The 14473-nt window shown below is 44.3% G+C and overlaps 1 long non-coding RNA gene across 1 annotated transcript in view; it reads right to left on the reverse strand.

Moving 5' to 3' along the window:
- Positions 1 to 14473, reverse strand: part of LOC128082354 (uncharacterized) — a 59165-nt gene that overhangs the window by 8087 nt on the left and 36605 nt on the right. Inside the window, exons 3-4 of the long non-coding RNA XR_008207624.1 lie at positions 2821 to 3021; positions 76 to 278 (exon numbers count right to left, since the gene is read on the reverse strand). This is a non-coding gene — a long non-coding RNA (uncharacterized LOC128082354). The remainder of the gene's footprint in view (positions 1 to 75; positions 279 to 2820; positions 3022 to 14473) is intronic.

Consider the following 14473-nt stretch of genomic DNA (forward strand, 5'->3'; position numbering starts at 1 on the left):
GTGCCTTGTGAAGCAATGCTAGCACAAAGACCAACATAAGATAGCTGCCTGGATGCTTGTTTTATGTTCGCATACCTCAAATGCATCACCACGTTGCATCTCTCACAGGCTTGTCTTCTTTCCACCAACCCATCGTACATATCTGCACCACGGCCAGACTCCAAACTCCTCATGACCTCCCACTCAACAGCAAAGAGCTCTGTGATGTTTCCTCTGAACTCCTCATGACACAGACCTACTATGGTTTGGTCGAACGCTCCTGGCCAAATGAGGGAACGCTGCAAAAGAACAGTAAAATAAGTCTGATAATAAAAGATCACAGCTAAAATATAACCAGTCCTGCTTCAATTCCAGATCATCAAATGTGCAGATGGTGCCCTCATAGAGACCCATTAACATTGGTTTGCTTCACATCCTGCAGTTTGTAGTATCCAAGTCAAAATGATTCAGATAACTCATCTCCTACCCTCTATTTGGCTAAAAACATCTGTGTTCCAATGTATCTTGTGCAGATGGTGAAAAGACAGCCATGGCATCCTCACTTAAAGTTCATCATAGGGTTCATCACAAGGCGAGACACCAGCTCTGAACAAGCAGCATCTTGGTCACTCAAAACAAAATATCTGCAGCCATCAAAGCGGTCTCAAGGATCTTGGCTGTTTCAACAGACCCCAAAGTAGAAGCACAGGGAGCTTGATGAGTTATTACAATCATCTCCCTTTTGTTTACAGAACATTATAACACATTTAATTGGGTTCCTTGTAGCACACGTTCCTTAACAGCTTTTCTAAAACTACCAGAAAGGGAATCAGCCTGATTCTGTAAGGAGAATTAGCATCCAGAGATGGAGCAAAAGACAGAGCTGGAGGGGGAATTTGGAGCAACTGGTGGAGTCACATCAGTTATGGGACAGTGTGAGAGCTGTGTGAAGGCTCCAGACCTCACATAATGCTCTTCAAGAAGCTTCAGAAGCTTTCGTACACATTCATTTTAAGACAAAGACCAGCTGTAGTTGGCCTGAAAAGCCCACAAAGCTTCAATGTGAGTGTTTTTTCGTGTCAGTGTAAAATGCAGAACAAGGAACATTTTCAACTGTTTCAGCCTCCCTAACACTCCTCCTGAACAGCTCTGATTTGATTGTATTGATCGTCTTTGCTCAGCAGAGATAAAGCTGCTTTCCACAGAGAAAGGTAGAGCGAAAGGATTTGAAAGAAAAGGCTGCAATTAATAAAGCCAGATATTTTTTCCACTAGAAAAAAACATTCAGTTTTGGAAGGTATTGTCAATACCTGTAGCCCCCAAAAGTACCTCTCTGATCCACTTTGCAAGATTTGATTCAAAGCCAGTAAATAATGACTTTCTCACATAATCATAATACTTGGGTTTACATTCATGTTATTTGACTCACACAGGCAGTGTGTTATCTGGCTGAGATCTCCAGACATGTTTTGGGGGGCACGCAGCAAACCTGAAGTGGTAAGATCCAAACCTCGGCACTGGGAACCTGCCTATTGGAATGCTGCTGCTTCCAGCACAGCGCAGGCTATGTCAAGGCAACAGAGAGCCATTAATTGCATAGTAGCAATCCCAAGGGTTTAGCTTCATTCCTCTATACATTACATGTTCATAACTGTTAAATTCAGGGATAATTACTGCCCCTCTCCCTTTGTCCTTTGGGTGCAATAGCTCATGGACAGCCATTGATGACTGCTTACAAACATCTCTGCTGAGAAATATGGCTCTCCTGAGGTGCTGTTTCGGAACAACAGTCCTGAAGACAGAACGGAAGCCCACGTTCACGACATGCCAGAGATTAGTGGCGTTTAATGCTATTTTTTTCCCCCCCAAAAGCATCTCCCTGCCTATCCTTCAGATCAGTATAGAAAGTAAGTACATGGCCTTGCAAGGTGCCAAGCTACTTCTGTCTCAGTGAAAGCAGCAGGAGTTTAAAGGGCTCTGAAGTGAGCCCTTGCAGTACACATCTGACACAATAAATGGCAGTGATCAGCCAAGCACCCCCCTAACAACACCCTTACATTTCCCTGCATCAAAGAACAGGTCACCAAGCACCACAGCTTGTCACCGCAAGCTAATTTCAGTTCCCTTTGAGCACTAGGGAATAAACCACCCCCAGTATAACAAATTATACAGCAACATACGATAGGAATTTGCTGCAGCTTCAGCCCTCAGTGCCTAGAACGGCTTCAAGTGTAAACAAACAAGAACTGTAATTTGCACCAACTGTTTACTCTGATTTTAAGTCAGGGTTAGCTTTGCCAGCACAAATGATGCCTCCTCCCTTTGTCTTCAGAAAAGCGAGCGGTAGACTAGAGGAATTAAGACTGACTTTTGTTTGGTTGGTTTTTACATTTTTTTTGTTGATTTTTTTCTTTTTTTTCTTTTTTTTTTTTTTTTTTTTTTTTTTTTTTAGTATTAAATGAGCCATCTCTTTGCATGAGTTTTTACTTCTCCATAAGGGACCAGGGATTTCACAGCATTAATTACATTGCTAGTCTTCTACCATTACCATTATATAGATTTAGCCCATATCCTCACCAGAAGTTAGGGGGACAATGAGATTCACACGCTGGTTCACAGTACAAATACCAGTGAGTGAGGTCAAGCTCATGGTGCTTCTTCTTGCTGTTATACTGAGTCATGAAGCTCTTGATGAGATTTGGGGTCATTAAAGCAGAGAGCTTATGATTTTCTCAGCCATATAAAAGCTCAGTATTCCAAATGAGATTCCAACTCCCAAACAATTCCGAGCATACATGGACTCGTGAATAGGGAAAACAAACTGTTACAGGCTTTGCTTACCCTGATAATGAAGAACTTCCTCACGGCGTGCTGCTTTGCACAAGACTTGAATAGTGACTGCATTTGGAAGTCACAGGTGAGGACATGGGATTCCCAATTGAGAGAATCCAGAACTTTCTTATTATCATCTTCAGCATGTTTCTCTTCCAATTGCCCCATCTGGAACTCTTGGTTGTTTTTACCATCTGACATTTTAACAGCCTAAAAACAAGCAAAACAACCCTTTTAAACAACCAAAATGTTTGATCAGATCTTTTATATAAATGAAATGCTAGTGTATGCCAGGCATCTGAACTTGGTAAAAAATAAATGAGTACTTCAAACCCACTATTGTTCTCAAGGTCTCTGACCTTCAAAACACCATTCTATTCTATTTGTAAACAACTCTGACATGATAGAACATGTGAATACCACTTCACCCTTTGGTAGCAGCATCTATTCCAAGACCTCAAAGTATTCTGTAAATATTAGCTAAGACTCATATGCCTCTAAAGAATTACTCTTCTACAAATATTAGCTAAATCTCACGCCACACTACTCAGTCCATAGGAGGTTAACGCTATTCTCCAAGTTCAGAAATATCCAATGTTCTGGTTAATGTTACTCAAGAGTTTTGTAAAAGACTTCAGCAATGGAAATATGAGCTTCTAAGACTTACATATGTCTGTGCCTCCAGAAGCTAGTCCAGAGTATTAAGCAAGTCTGCATTTCTCTTTTGGCCACTCTAATATCAACAGACCCAAGTCCAAAACAACCCAGATCAAACTCATACAAGAGAAAACAACCAGGGACACTAAAACAAAAAAGTAGTTCTGATTACTCACCTTCAAGTCTGATAGACATTTGTGCAAATCAAAGGGAACCAACAAAAACGAGGCCTCAACTTGCATTTAGCAATGAACATAAAGTGGCACAGGGGTCACTGTGTGAAACACACCATTACAGCGAACAGTGATCAACGTTGAGATGAACTCACCCAGACTTCAGGCAAAGAACAGTTTAATGCAGCCACACCAGTTGCTAGCCAGTGAAGGACAAACTTTAAGGTAAGGCCATAACAACACTTACAGAGTAAACAGCCTAAACTTCCTGGGATGACTCTGGAAGCAATTTATTTCCAGGGCACTGAAAAAGTGCTTGGCTTCCAGTCCTGTCTCTCTTTTCTATCTTTTGTAAACAGCCATTTATTTAATGAAACTTTTCAACACCTCTTGCCAAAGGACATCACTTCAAGCTCTGTCCAGAACAACATTTTATGTTTACTTTCATTCCCTTTGTGCTGTGTTTCTAACAGAGCGTAGGTACACCTTCACTACACCTTGCTCTAGGTAACCCAGACTTCTCACCTTTCTACTTCTGGGTTACCACAAGAAATTCTTAATCATTACAAAGCTGAAAGCTCAAAGCCTGAACACTACAGAATGGAAATACAAAATAAATTATCCAAATATGCTTTACTTGCCAGCAAACAGCAGCTTACTTCCATGAAAAAAAACTAGTTAAAAAAAGTATCTACCTTAAGGAGTGATACTACTCTATATTAGCATAAAATTGCACCCAATTTAAGATAATATATGTGATGTCCAGTTTATCATTATAGATAAGGTGTCAGTTGTTCTGGGTTTGTTTTATCCAGAATTTTCTCTTGTATTTTATGCAACCTGCATTTAAGCAACGACAGCATATAGCGTGAGATTAAAGTTCTTCAGGTGCTTATTGTTGGATAGAAGAGGCTGGTCCAATATGGGTGGCTCTTGGCCTTTCCACAACATACTGTTGACTCCAGGAGTGCACTGTGACAATTACACAACACTGATAATGAGCATTCCAAGAGCCTTACGACTGCAAGAGCAAGAATAAAAGGTTGATGGACAACTTTGTGACAGCATACAGGTAGTGTCTGGTTCTTCCAGGAGGGAAAACTAATCTTTACTAATGTACATTTGAAGTTGCAGGTAAAACGGAGAACAATAAGCAAGGGCTGAGAACCTGAGGCAGCCAGCCAAATTCAGAAGGAAAACAAAACCTGCATCATGAACTTGAGGTGGAGGGGCTGGTTCAAAACAAGCAAAATGATGGACTGTTTCTCCCAGTGCCTGCACCTCAAGACCAGGTGTCTTCCTGAATGTAAAGCAGAACCCACAGCTTTTGGTGCAAGGGTCACTTCCTGCTTTGGTGATCCAACTTACAAAGTTCATCAACGTAGAACAGTCAGTCCTAGCCTTTGATACTGTGGTTCAAAGTGAGCAAAAAACCAAACCAAAACAAAACCAAACCTCTCAGAATAGAAGAGACCCGAAACTAATTTTCCTTACTCTGTGACTCAAATCACTAGCAGGAAAAGAGTTCTTCAATCAATAGAAGTGATTTTTCAATCAGCAGAATGGACACACAAGGCCAAAAGGGTTGAGAAACCCTTCTGTTCTTAACAAGAAGCCTGCAGGACTCTGCTCTGAAAGGCAGCCAGACTCCCCCTTCTCAGAGGTCTGCTGGAGATGATGCTCTCAGATTGTTCCTCTGCTTACTTCCCAGGTACTTCAGCCTTGTCTCTTGGTTATTATGCGCCCTTGCTCCCATCCCTTCTCCACCTTTCTTTAACCCAGGTATGCACTTAAACATACCTGCAACTCTCAACACGATTACCAACTTCTACGCTTTTCAATGGCTTGAAATGCTCCTGAAGCAATACACTGGGTCTCAGAGTCCTGGAGTTTTCTTTTCCCCAGAAATAGGTTGGGCTCTCTCCAATAGGCTCCTCCAGCTCATAGTTCCCTGCTGAGAAACTGCTCTCAAAACCTCTCCTAGTGAGTGTGATGAAAAGTCTCTATCTCCTCACGCTGTCCTATTGTAGATGGTGCAGAGATGTGCTCAGCTGAAATTACCCTCACATAGGGCAAACAGAGGACAGAACCCAGCTGCTGTATCACTTCTCACAGCCCCAGGGACTCCCTTTGTGACTCCAAGAGAAGAACGGGCTCTGCAGGCTCCAGCCTCCCACACACACAGCTTACAGCCCCAGGACCACAGGCAGGTTAACATTCTGTAGGATAACTACATGAATGTAAGCTAAGACACTCCTTGCCCCAAAACACCTTATGTTAACAAGAAAAACAAAAGATAAAGGGCTGGCCTTAACAAGTGCACACAGTTAATCCGAGAACCTGGGGCTTTTGTTGCAGAGCTGTTCCAAGCTTCCCAGCTGATGCTGATTTTCTAATAGACCAGCAGGGTCAGAGCACACCTGGATGTCTCGTACTTCCCATAGGCTGTGAGCACAGCCAGGGAGCACTTGAAGCTAGGCAACCTTGTCTTGGGATTGGGATGAACAGAGAATGAATTTGTCATCAGAGCCTTCATACCTATCAATTTATGCCACACCACAGACCTCTTTTGAAGCAAGAGCAGTTGCACAGCTTTCTCATCTTCACTTTCCTGCTGCCCCATCCAGCTGTCCACCAGGAGGTCATATCCTCTCTCAATTCTTTGCTTTGCAGCTTACTCCTGCTCATTTCAAAGGAGCTGCCAGTGTTACATTCTTTTCAGAGAACCCCAGGGAACTTCTAACCTCAAAATTAAGCAAAACAAAGCCTTTTGAATATTTTCCAATTAACCTGAGATTGACACTAACGTTTTTCTTTCAGTGCTCCCACTATTTGAACAATTGGATTTCTTCTAAATGCCCCAGCTGCCTGGCCTTTGGCAGCATCAAACATTTAAGTAATTCTTTTCCCAGAGATCACTCTGGTTTTGAAACAGTGAGATCCTTTTCTGCAGAGTTCACTTATAACATTGCTCTTCTAGGTTGTGTCATTTAGCGGCAAAGATCAGAGAAGCCTTGCAGCAGCACAAATCCAAAGAAGATATCAAAGAAGAGCCAGAACAGCACGTTTCTCATATACTAGCAATGAGGGCAAGCTAACATTGCTGAAAGCCTTTAGGGTTGCAGTTTGCTCTCAGTCTCACAGGATAAATATCCAGAGAGAAGTCATGCTATCATGACAGAGGGCTAGTTCTGAATCTTCAGAGCACAGGGAGTACAACTGCAATGCCATAAAAAATACAAACACTTGCAATACATGCAAGAGACTAGAGGTACAAGACACAATCCCAGTCTGGTGCTTGCAGAAGCATGCCAGCCTCCAAGAGCCTGCAGGCATCAAGGCCTGCTAACCAAACTTCATTTGAGCTGATGGCAGTGGTGGAACATGTGATCCAGCAACGCACACACAAACTCTCACTCTGCTGGAAGTGTATTTCTGCCAGCAAAGTCGCAGCTGGATCCTGCGCAACCCTAAACAAAGGGAGAAGTCTCCCAGCATGTAGTAAAATAGCAGCACTCTTGCAGATACAGTGCCTAGAAAACAGCCATCACATTAGTATTGCCCACTTAGGTAAGGTATTGTTTAGGTAAGGCCCATCTAAAAGTTCCTGCACAGAATGCTAATGTGTCTCAACTGTGAAGCAGAGAATTTGAATGTCTTCTATCCATAAGCCTGCAAACATCCCCCCTCTGAAGGCAAAATTGTCACCCACACTTTACAGATACTAAACCAAGTACAAAAGCCAAGCATACCAGTTCACTGTTCCTTCTTTCTAAACCACAAACAATAACCTTTCACACCAGCTACTGGAGCCAGAAGTCTCTGCTGGAAAAAAGAAGCTGACCCTTGCATAGAAGCAAGTAGCCACAAGGTAGCCTGAAGCCCATGCAATGCCTTCTGTGGCTTTACCCTGAGGTCTTTTCCTCCTGCACACTTCTTGGGTCCCTGCTTGCACTCAAGAAAACATGCTGTGCTCTGTATACTCAAGGAGTTCACCTTCAATAAATAACCCAAGGGAAGGGAGCTAGTGCTGGCACAGTTGCATGGGTTTCTGCAGGGAGAGTTTGCAGCAATGTCAAACTCACCTTTGCTGGTGGCTGCTGCCACTTGCTGGGAAGGAATCCAGCCCTCAAAGGGGAACACTTAGGAATATCAAGAGCCAAGAGCAATTTCACCCCCATTAACTAGCATCAAATATAAAGGACATGTTCCAGAGCATAGCAAGCGGTCATTACCTCCTTGAAAGGCCATTAAGAAAGATCTGGGTTTCAGGGCCCTTCAATGATAAAATAGAAACAGATGGAGTGATTTTATTTTTCCAGAATGATTGCAGGATACAACCAGCAGCACCAGCAGCACTCAGATTTCAGCCTGGAAGAGTCCTGTGTCAGAGGCATGTTATTGGCCCAATACAAAGAGACAGCAATGAGACCCACGAGAGTTCTGTTCAGGATGTTATGCAAAATGGCCATTTGCACCCCTCTTGACTTTAATACATAAGCTGTGTTCATTCTCCCTATCCTGAGAAAACAATAGGTGACAGGTCATTCTGAAAGAAATGCAGGATGCGGGATTAAATAATAAGACATCAAAGTGCTACTGAAACCCCCAAAAGTAGCCAAACAGGTCCCCACAACCAAGCAGTATTATGGCAGCTTTCAAGTCCAGCCCCCTCAGTGTATTCATCTCATGCAGCCCACGGCATACTTATTTGCATTGGATCAAGGTACAAGCCTAAAACCCATCTGCAAAATGCTGTTTAAACCACAACTGTTTAAACCAAGACTACGAAAGTCTTCCATAGCAAGAGCGATCCTTCCCAGCACTGAATGTGAGAGGATTAAGGAAAAGAGATGCAATCACTTCAAGGCCCTGTCTTCCAGAAAGGTGCCAGTAGGAACATGAATTGTAGTAAGGGTGATAGTGAGGATCAAGAACAGTGACAGCTTGTATAGAAATGCTGAGATTCCAGCTTGGTTAGCCCAGAGCTGATAGCAAAGGTCAGACTCATCCTATGACTCCCAGGCCCTCCATGACCAGCAGCTGTGCCATACCTCTGCAACCAGCCTCCAGCCAGCACACAGTCTACCTTCTTTGGAGCTGGTTGGAGAAAGAAGCTGGTAGAAGGGACATGCGAGTATGATGGGTGCTCACAGAGCACAGACAAGAGACCAAGAAAATTGCTGCCTGACTTTGGTTCTCCTACAGATGCTCTGCATGGCCTTTTGCAAAACATCTGCCTTCTTCTACTTCGGCATTCTCTCTTCCCTGAAGCCATTTGTTCCTCTACCTAAAAAACGCAGGAACAGAAGTACTTCCCTCTCTTCTACGAGACAAATACATCAAAGCACACAAGGAAGTCATATACCTAGAAGAAGAGACAGTTTCTCCCTTAATTTCAATTTCTCCCCCACATGCTCCTGGTGCAGTGTTGAAGTTTGAGCATTCTGACAAAAGCTGGATCAGAAACCAGCTCCACTGCTAAATAAATGCTAGTAGCAGTAGGTAAACAGCCTTTCATTCCATCCTACTCCCTGAAAGGCTGAGCATGCCAGAAAAGACAGCACAGACTCTCCAGAGCAGTAAATAACCACGTAGGCAAAGCAAACAAACATTTGAAGCTCCATATGGCAGAAGGCCTCTCTTTGGAGGGAGGGGTTGAAAACAGTTTTGTCAGAAAGTAGGAAGTTTTTGCCCCTCCTCTGCTCCCCACTTCCCCAGCCCTTCCTCCCCTTGTTTACTTTGTTTCCCTGATTCTAACCAAGTAAGAGAAAAATCTAGTATTTGTGGAACTGGGCTCTTTCTGTTCAACTCCGGCTGTGCCCACAGCCCACATACTGGCTTAGTAAAATTTGCCCAGTCTGACAAAGTGGTTTCTCTAGCTTGAAATAAAACCATAGTGATTTTTACACTACTAAAATGACTGGCTCTTGATGGGACTAGCAATTATCTATGAATTCCAAAGAAAGAGCATGCAGCATGGAACAGTAGGGATGCAGGGGCTTTCTGTGCTCTTTGCTCTTGCTCTTCAGCCTCTTGAAACAGTAAAAATAAAATCCCACAGAGCATAATTCTGAGAATTTTTTATCTGTCACATGTGTGGGGTTGGAGGGAGCTTGCTGTTACTCTCAAGTCAAGGGTGAAGCAGCATTCAAACTCAGAGAAAAGCTCTTGCCAAAACACAGCCCTGAGAGTCCTTGAAGAAGGTGAGAGCTTGCTGTAGACCCCACTACAGGGCATCTGTGTAGCTTTCTTTACAGGACACACTTTCATTGTCCCAGAGATTAGAGGAAGGCAGCTGGTTGACTTGTGTTTGATTTAGGAGGAGTGATTGCTTTGGGACCAAACAGCCAGCTCTTATCATAGAGGGTCTGGGGCCTGCCATTCCATTACCTGGTATCAAAAAGTCTCTTTGGGCAGGGGCTGTAAGAACAGATGTTGGTTTCAGCCAAGTAGTGTGGAAACAACCTCAGTACAAGAGGCAGAAGTGTTATGAAATAAGAGTTGCTTGGGAAAGGAAACAGAGAAACCAACTCCAAAATCTTGACGCTGTTAGGAGATGCACAGAGGGGTAACTGAGAAGCCTGAGTCACGGCCAGCACAGGGTTGCACGAGGGCAAGCTGAGGGTCTGAGTGTGGCCTGCAGCCTGGCCAGCTGGAGAAGGAGCAACAACACCTCTGCTGCACCAAGGGAGCTTCCAGGGTGGCAAGAAAAACCTGTCAGCACCAGCCACGCTGCTGCTTTCTGTTTGTGCGCTTGCTGAGGTCTGGCAGACAGATTCACCCCTTTGCCATCTGCCTGCTCTGGACCATGGGCCCCTCAGTGCTGCTTGGGGTGAGACAGGCACAGGGAAGGTAGGTGGCAAGCCTCTTCGGACTGAACATGCTGGAAGAAAAGTTTGCCTCGAACTGAGCCTCTGTCTGGGATTAATTCAGCTCAAATTTGTAGTCACCGCAGGCAGCAGGGAGGCTGCAGTAGCTATTAGAGGATGAGCCAAAGAAGTAAAAGCAATCATGGACAAAGCGTTGCCCTTGCCCTCTCCTAAAAACAGAAAGGAGGCAAAGAGACACAGCAACCCAAGAACCCAAGCAACCATTGGTCACCAGCAGTAGCCAGGCCCCGTGGACTGACCAGCAGCAGGACAGTCTCACTGGCCAGAGGCCATCTACCAGAAACAGCCCTGGCACAGGGCTTGTAACACACCCAGCCCTGCAGCCCCAGCCCAGAGCTGCCTGCTGGCCTGTAGGGCTGGGAGCCTGCAGGCTGTGTTGAGTGCAAGGAGGGAGAGCAGTCCTACCCCAGCTCCCCACTGCTGCCCTGATGCAGGGGACAGAGATGAGTGGCTGGATTACTTCCTCCTGCCATTGCTGCTGCAGGTCCTGGCACGGGTCTGTCTTTGACTGGGGGATCTGAGCAGCCAAGAAACCAAGAGAGAGAAAACTGCAAAATGAAAGGAGGCCACTGCACGGTGCAGACAGGGAAAAAGCACCAAGGAAGCGTCCAGGAACAGCGCTCCAGATGATGGACACCCTCACTGCCTTGCACGCGTGCCACTGTCAGTGCCACAGGGCGATTCCTGAAGGCTGGAGGAGCGGTTCCACCGTGCCCCTGCGATCCCTCCCCGCATGTCATCGCCTGCTCGGACAGGAGGTGGCAGCAGATGGCTGCCTTTAGCATCCAGAGGGCCCAGGAGCAGCTCTCGGAGACACCCAGGTACTTGGGGTCTGGACACAGGGCAGGAGATGCTCCCCGAAAGCAGCTCTCCTCCACGGGGATTACATTCACCATCCTTGCCCCGCCGGCTCTGCAGCCCCCATCTGATGGCACACACGCAACACAGTACAAAGTGCCTTGCTACAAACATAGATTTTTTTTATTTTTTTTTTTTAAAGCCAGCTCCTGTCACAAACACAGATGGCAGTCTCTAGAAAGCTCTGATACTATTGATTAATGCAGGATATGGTTGGCAACAGGAGCTACTGGGAGCAGCAGAAACCAATGAAGTTAACCAATGGAAGAGTGAAACAAGAGTGAAAGCAGAGGACAGAGATGCATTGCCCAGGTTTCATCTCTCAGTAATCAGGAATCATGCTCAGATAATGCCATGATCTGCAAATATTTGTCTCCTACACCACCTGTCAACTTTCACCAGAATAAAACTTTTTCTAGTTCAAAAATATTAATTTCAATTATTTTCCAACACCTCAAAATTTCCATTTCCATCTGCCAACTAAGGAAATACCAATGGGCAATCAGACCAGACCAGCTAAAGAAGTAATGCAAGGAATCTGTTCCCCCTGGATTCCTAGGGCAACTTTCCCCAGGCCTCTAACACCTGAAGAACAGTTGGATTTCAGTATTCCTACATCACCTCTCTTGGGCAGCAAAGGAAATATCAAGGCTGGGTACCAGTATTCTGAAACAGCAACATGGAACAGCAGGGACACCAGCAAGAGGAACAGACTGGTACAACACTGGTCAGACACCAGCTTGACCCCAGCCTTTCATTCTGCCTCTGCTGCCTCGTGCCTGGCTCACTCCAGCCTGTCGTCTTTCAGATTCTTGTTTCACAGCAGTTATCATCCAGGCACTGCACCACAGGCCTAGTTTTCTCCTGTAGAACCAAATGAAACTTGATTTTTTGGGGGGAATGCAGCTGTGATTTTTGAAGTTGCTCCTTCAATCCACCCTCCCTTTTTCTTTTTTTTTTTTTTTTTTTTTTTTTTTGACTTCACCTCTCACATATCTGACCTCCCAACAGAACAGATTCACAGAGCTGTCTGTCAGAAGCGTCAGAGACCAGCGAGCAGCTTCCATCTACTCATCTCAGACGAAACAGACCTACTTTCTAGGAGAGAGCTGTAAGAAACAAGATGGATCCTAGAAAGCAGTACTGACTGAAAACTCAACAAGTCAGTAACTCTACCCCCAGTGTCCTGAGATGATCAACTGCATTCACCTCCTGGTCTGTTTTTAAAAGTGTCCAGCATGAAAAATTGTGTAATCTTGTTCAGAAATTGATTAAATATTAACTCCTTTTACTCTCAGGAAACACTCTCTCATCTATTCCTCAACCATATTTTCTGTTTCAGGGTTGAACAAAGACTTTTGGCCCTATCCACATGCAACATGAATGTTTTTCTTTTCAGCACCTGTGTATATTTTTTTGAAGACTATTCACAGTACCCTGGCTCTTCATTTACAGAAAAACCCTTAGAAGTTAGAAACAACTTGATATAACAGCAACTCAGATTTGTTCAATTGCATTGACATTCTTAGAACATTTCAGGCATTACAAATAAGAGGAAGTAGATCTCCAGCCTTCCTGCTCTGTAGAAGCAACAGAAACCACATAAAACGAAGCAAACCACACTTTTGGGTTCTTTCTTTTTAAACCAGATGTACAATCTATTTATTGAAGATGGTATCACAGTGGAAGATGTAGATTTGCCTGCTTTACAGGTTACTATGGAGACCATCCTTCCCTTCATTATTCTGTAAACAGACCATATTACACAGAAGTGAGAAGTTCTTACTTTTGGCCATTCACAAACTGCCCATGATCAGAGTGTTTCACGCGTTATGAACTAACAAACATCTCCAGTAAATTGCTTTGTTTCAGACCAAGTGTGGTCAAAGGGAACTTGGCTGACCTTGGTCAAAAGATACACATATAGTTCTTCTGCTGAAGTCTCATCAGAGAACTGACAGCTTCCCTTCCTGCTGAGTTCCCAAAAGCTTTGACACGCATCCCCAGAATAACACAGAAAAATCCCATCAGGCACTCTTCTCTTCAAGCATGTTTCTAAGGAATCATTGCAAGTTACTTTGCAACGTGTCAGAAGAGGACAACCAGTAATATCAAACAGTTGATAAAAATTGCACTGTCTATTGATTCCCAACAGCCTTTAGGCCACATCAACATTTTTTTCTTTTAGATAAATACAATAACTGGCAGCCTACAACCTCTTGTGTAGTCAATACTATGGGATCACCATGACATGGTATCTGTGCATCTCTAAAAATTTCCATCTTCTTATTTCATCAACACCCCCTAAATGCCCAAGGTGTAGCACCTGTAAACTTTGGACCTTAACACTGCTCCCTCTACACAAACTTCTTGACTGCTCACTATAGCTTGCAGGAACCACAGGAATTGTCAACTATTTCTATTGCTTATTGCTACACATATTACTGTACACTTCCCTAGAAATAAGTAGTAGAAATAGGACAATCAAAGCTGCAGTAATAGGTTAAAATACAAACTGTTTGTTGTCTGTTTCCCATTCAAGCAGCAAGACTTGAAGCACAACAGTTGACAATGCTGTGAAGGTGGCTCTGGCATAAAACACTGGCTAATCAACCAAGATCCACGTTACAATCCACATATCCAGAAGCCTTGTTTGAACTTCTTTTGGAGGAGTGACCACAAACAGGGCCGCCAATTAACCAGGTATCACTCCTGTCAAAGAAGCACAAAACCTAGGCATTTTTGGCTATCAGAACTGCTAAAACCATCAAGCTGACCACCACCAACAGGAAGAGGTCTCCATCAGATGCCATACATCTGCAAACCTGTCACTTTTCAAGGCAGGAACAGCAAGTGGGGCAGGGATCTGAGTCAACTGAAATGAACTCTGTCAGATTGAATCCACAAACATTTGAGGACTGAGAGCTGTAAGTATTTCCCCAGCGCACAGTAATATCAGTGCCAACAAAACCTTGTGCAAAGCCTCACAGATTTTGCCTGTCTCCATCCCAGGGCACCACAGCACAGGAGGAGAGTGTCCAGCACAGACAACATACAGCCTCTGATGATAGGGCTTGAGGA

Source organism: Tympanuchus pallidicinctus, unplaced genomic scaffold, assembly GCF_026119805.1.
Source record: "Tympanuchus pallidicinctus isolate F22 unplaced genomic scaffold, pur_lepc_1.0 scaffold22, whole genome shotgun sequence".
In the NCBI taxonomy this organism is placed as follows: Eukaryota; Metazoa; Chordata; class Aves; order Galliformes; family Phasianidae; genus Tympanuchus; species Tympanuchus pallidicinctus.